The following is a 6,000-nucleotide window of genomic DNA, read 5'->3' as shown; positions in this document are numbered from 1 at the left end:
GTAAGAACAACAGACCAGCTCTTTGTCTGCTATGGTGAGAGAGTCCTGGGGGCGTGGCTATCAAAGCAGAGGCTCTCTCACTGGATAGTGGACACGATTACGACAGCATACCGCCTTTCTGGCAGGCCAGTGCTAGGATCTGTGGTGGCACATTCAACACGAGGTGTGGCTGCGTCCTGGACTCTACTGAGAGGAGTGCCCCTCGCTGATATCTGTGCTGTGGCCAGCTGGGCTTCCTCTTGCACCTTTGCTAGGTACTATCGGGTAAATGTGGCACCTCCCTCTGCAGTTGGTTCAGCGGTCCTGGGTGTCGCAGGTGCATCCTGTTTCCATTGATTATCCTTGAGATGTTTCTACAACTTGATTGGAGTCTACCTATGGTAAATTAAATTGATTGGACATGATTTGGAAAGGCACACATCTGTCTATATAAGATCCCACAGTTGACAGTGCATGTTAGAGCGAAAACCAAGCCACGAGGTCAAAGAAATTGTCCGTAGAGCTCCTAGACAGGATTGTGTCAAGGCACAGATCTGGGGAGGCGTGCCAAAAAAATATTCTGCAGCATTGAAGGTCCCCATGAACACAGTGGCCTCCATTGTTCTTAAATGGAAGAAGTTTGGAACCACCAAGACTCTTCCTAGAGCTGGCCGCACAGCCAAACTGACCAATCGGTGGAGAAGGGCCTTGGTCAGAGAAGTGACCAAGAACCCACTCTGACAGAGCTCCAGAGTTCCTCTGTGGAGATGGGAGAATTTTCCAGAAGGACAGCCTTTATGGTAGAGTGGTCAGACGGAAGCCACTCCTCAGTAAAAGGCATATGACAGCCCGCTTGGGAGTTTGCAAAAGGGCACCTAAAGGGCACTCAGACCATGAGAAACAAGATTCTCTGGTCTGATGAAACCAAGATTCAACTCTTTGGCCTGAATGGCAAGCGTCACGTCTGAAGGAAACCTGGCACCATCCCTACAGTGAAACATGGTGGTGGCAGCATCATGCTGTGGGGATGTTTTTCAGCGGTAGGGACTGGGAGACTAGTAGGATTGAGTGAAAGATGAACGGAGCAAAGTACAGAGAGATCCTTGATGGAAACCTGCTCCAGAGCACTCAGGACCTCAGACTGGGGCAAAGGTTCACCTTCCAACGGGACAACGTCCTTAAGCAAACAGCCAAGACAACGCAGGAGTGTCTTCGGGACAAGTCTCTGAATATCCTTGAGTGGCCCAGCCACAGCACGGACTTGAACAGGTGTGCCAAGATTGTAAGTTCATACCCAAGAAGACTCGAGGCTGTAATCGCTGATAAAGGTGCTTCAACAAAGAACTGAGTAAAGTGTCTGAATACTTATGTAAATTTGTTATTCAAGTTTTTTATTTTTTATAAATTAGCAAACATTTCTAAAATCTGTTTTTGCTTTGTCATTATGGGTTATTGTATGTAGATTGAGGGAAAAAAAACTATTGTATACATTTTAGAATAAGGCCATTTACGTAAGGGGTCGGAATACATTCCAAATGCAGTGTATAGTGAATTTACAACGTAACTTATTTGATTCCTTTACTATGTCACTTTGATTACTATGTCACTTTTGTTGTCATTTGATTGTGAGAAGCCTGTCAATAAAACATTTAATTTGACAGGATTTAGTTCTTATTATATCACTTTAGTGTACTGAGAACCAAATCCAGCCAAATCACATTTACATTTTTATTGACAGAATTATCACACAGTGAAATGGCAACAAAAGTAACATAGTAATCAAAGTGACATAGGTTTCCACCGGAGATATTTCTTGTTTCCACAGCCATGAAGTCGAAATAAGGTTAGGGTTAGCAGTGTGGTTAAAGCTAGGGTTAAGATTAGGTTTTAAACACAATTTTAAGAAGAGAAATTAAAGAAATGGTCAGGTTTATGAAGCTAGTGATGACCATTCTTTTTGTCCACATGATAAAATCGGAGAGGGGACTGTGTATCTGTCTCTGTCCGTGTGTACCAGAGGAGATTGACCGCCCGCACTCATTGGACCCGGGGAAGTTCATAACCGACCAAGGTGCTGCAGGCATTGTTAGCAAAAAACAGGATCCCCCATTATAGCGAATGGAAATAAAAATGAAAATAATTAATAGACAATCATGGTACCAATAATTGCTTCTCCACAAGTAATCTTGTGGAATAATAGTTGAACTGTTGTGATACTCTAAATGACTTGTGGTTATTTCGATACACACACACAACATTCAGTTATTCGTGTTACTACCCACAATAAAAAGTAATCAGAAAACATGCGTCTTCTCTCTTCGGACAGCGATAACACTCTGACCTGAGTGGGCGGGTGCAGTGTCCAGACACGCTTTTCCAAGCTCTCTGATTGGTTGGGAATGGCATGAGTGACAACTAAGTTAGACTGAGCAGCCAAATGAACAGGACTTAATTAAGGCAAACTAAGTGGACTGTGAGGGGATGTTGGGTAGAGAGGAGGGGAGCAGGACGGCCTTTTTTACAAAAGCACAGAGAAGTAAGCTCCACTCATAATAGTATACTTGATGCACTATGTACAACTCCTTCACTATAGCAGTCTGTATGTGTGATGACATAGCAGATTATCCTGGGCAACTGGTTGGATTGGATTTTGTGTACTCGCTCTCTCTCCCCCCTGTAAAAGTCTATAAAAACAAATGTTTCCATCCCCCTATCCCAAGGTGAGTCTTCTGGACTATAGAACTCTAGAGCACCACATAAAAAATCCTGCCACCCTGTTGTCAGTTATCTGCAGACAGTTCCTTGAGGAAGAAGGATGTACCTATCAAGCCTTTAAATGGCCACATTTTGGGGATGACCAAATACAATAAGGTTTTGCATAAACAACTAATTTTCATTTTTCAGTTGTTAGATTACAAAACTTTTTTTTTTCATAGCATGTTTGGCACATTGGTCTTCACATTAAAAAAAATAATAACTTCTATGGTAAATTCAACATCAAGACAAAACTTAGAGCTTATGACTCAAAACTTTGAAAATCAGGACATGTCCAGAGTGAATACATGTTTATTAATGTACAGTACCAGTCAAAACTTTTGACACACCTACCCATTCAAGGGTTTTTCTTCATTTTTACTATTTTCTACATTGTAGAATAATAGTGAAGACATCAAAACTATGAAATAACACTTATGGAATCATGTAGAAAAAGTGTTAAACAATTCAAAATATATTTTAGATTCTTCAAAGTAGCCACCCTTTGCCTTGATGACAGCTGTGCACACTCTTGGCAGTCTCAACCAGCTTCATGAGAAATGCTTTTCCAACAGACTTGAAGGAGCTCCCACATATGCTGAGCACTTGTTGGCGGCTTTCCTTCACTCTGCGGTCCAACTCATCTCAAACCATCTCAATTGGATTGAGTTCGGGTGATTGTGGAGGCCAGGTCATCTGATGCAGCCCTCCATCACTCTCATTGGTCAAATAGCCCTTACACAGCCTATAGGTGTATTTTGGGTCATTGTCCTGTTGAAAAACAAATGACAGTTCCACTAAGCGCCAACCAGATGGGATGGTGTATCGCTGCAGAATGCTGTGGTAGCCATGCTGGTTAAGTGTGCCTTGAATTCTAAATATATCACAGACAGTGTCACAAGCAAAGCACCCTCACACCTCCTCCTCCATGCTTCACGGTGGGAACCACACATGCAGAGATTATCCGTTCACCTGCTCTGCGTCTCACAAAGACACAGCGGTTGGAACCAAAAATAAACAAATTTGGACTCATCAGACAAAAGGACAGATTTCCACTGGTCTAATGTCCACAGCTAGTGTTCTTTGACCCAAGCAAGTCTCTTCTTCTAATTGGTGTCCTTTAGTAGTGGTTTCTTTGCAGCAATGAAGGCCTGAACTTCTTCAATTTTCTAATAATTGCGCCAACAGTTGTTGCCTTCTCACCAAGCTGCTTGCCTATTGTCCTGTAGCCCATCCCAGCCTTGTGCAGGTCTACAATTTTATCCCTGATGTCCTTACACAGCTCTCTGGTCTTGGCCATTGTGGAGAGGTTGGAGTCTGTTTGATTGAGTGTGTGGACAGGTGTCTTTTATACAGGTAACAAGTTCAAACAGGTGCAGTTAATACAGGTAATGAGTGGAGAACAGGAGGGCTTCTTAAAACTTCTTACGACTAGGGGGCGACATTTTCGTTTTTGGCTAACCCATTTGAAACTGCCTATTTCTCAGCCCCCGAAAGTAGAGTATGCATATAAGTGTCAGATTAGGATAGAAAACACTCTGAAGTTTCCAAAACTGTAAAATTATTGTCTGTGAGTTAAACAGAACTGATATTGCAGGCTAAAACCTGGGGAAAATCCAATCAGGAAGTGACCCTGTTTTTGAAACCTCTCTGTTCCTATGCATCCCTATTTCCCATTGAAAGGGATATCAACCAGACTTCTTTTTCTATGGCTTCCCTAAGGTGTCAACAGCCTTTAGACATAGTTTCAGGCTTTTATTTTGAAGAATGAGCGTGAAAGGGCACATTGCGTAAGTGGATAGGTGGGGGCTCTCAGAGTGAGTTCTGCGTAACAGAGAAAGGCGGCCATTGTTCCTCCCTGTCCTAGTGAAACGCCAACTGTCCCGGTTGATATATTGTCGAATAGATATTTGAAAAACACCCTGAAGATGGATTATAAAAAACGTTTGACATGTTTCTGTGGACATTATGGCTATAATTTGGGATTTTAGTCGGCGTTGTCGCGAGCGCTCTTTCCGGTGGATTCCTGGGCATAACGCATCAAACTAACAGAGGTATTAGGATATAAAAAGGGAACATTTGGGAACAAAGGGAACATTTGTTGTCTAACTGGGAGTCTCGTGAGTGAAAACATCCGAAGATCATCAAAGGTAAACGATTAATTTGATTGCTTTTCTGATTTTCGTGACCAAGTTACCTGATGCTAGGTGTACTTATTGTTTTGTGAGACGACAGATGGATTAACAAAAGGCTAAGCTGTGTTTTGCAATATTGCACTTGTGATTTCATGAAATTATATTAAATACCTGTGGCGCTAGGCTAGGCTATGCTAGTCAGCGTTTCTGATGACAATTAACCCGGATCCGGGATGGGTGGTTCAGAAAGGTTAAAGAAAAACTAACAGGTCTGTGAGAGCCGGAATTCTTACTGGTTGGTAGGTGATCAAATACTTATGTCATGCAATAAAATGCAAATTAATTACTTAAAAATCATACAATGTGATTTTCTGGATTTTTGTTTTAGATTCCGTCTCTCACAGTTGAAGTGTACCTATGATAAAAATTACAGACCTTACATGCTTACATGTACTTACATGCTTTGTAAGTAGGAAAACCTGCAAAATCGGCAATGTATCAAATACTTGTTCTCCCCACTGTATATGAGTAATGCAAGATATGTAAACATTATTAGTGTCATTATTAAAGTGACTAGTGATCCATTTATTAGTGGCCAATGATTTCAAGTCTGTATGTAGGCAGCAGCCTCACTGTGTTAGTGATGGCTGTTTAACAGTCTGATGGCCTTGAGATTGAAAAATTGCTTCTGTCTCTCAGTCCCAGCTTTGATGCACCTGTACTGACCTCGCCTTCTGGACGGTAGCGGGGTGAACAGGCAGTGGCTCGGGTGGTTGTTGTCCTTGATGATCTTTTTGGCCTTCCTGTGACATTGGGTGGTGTAGGTGTCCTGGAGGGCAGGTAGTTTGCACCCGGTGATGCGTTGTGCAGACCGTACCACCCTCTGGAGAGCCCTGTGGCTATGGGCGGTGCAGTTACTGTACCAGGCGGTGATGCAGCCCGACAGGATACTCTCAATTGTGCATCTGTAAAAGTTTGTGAGGGTTTTAGGTGACGTGCCAAATTTATTCAGCCTCCTGAGGTAGAAGAGACGCTGTTGCGAATTCTTCACCACACTGTCTGTGTGGGTGGACCATTTCAGTTTTTCCGTGATGTGTACACCGAGGAACTTAAAACTTTCCACCTTCTCCAC

This window comes from Salvelinus fontinalis, chromosome 5, assembly GCF_029448725.1.
Source record: "Salvelinus fontinalis isolate EN_2023a chromosome 5, ASM2944872v1, whole genome shotgun sequence".
NCBI classification, from domain to species: domain Eukaryota; kingdom Metazoa; phylum Chordata; class Actinopteri; order Salmoniformes; family Salmonidae; genus Salvelinus; species Salvelinus fontinalis.
The sequence above is the reverse complement of the archived record's forward strand: the minus strand, read 5'-3'. Positions refer to the sequence as shown.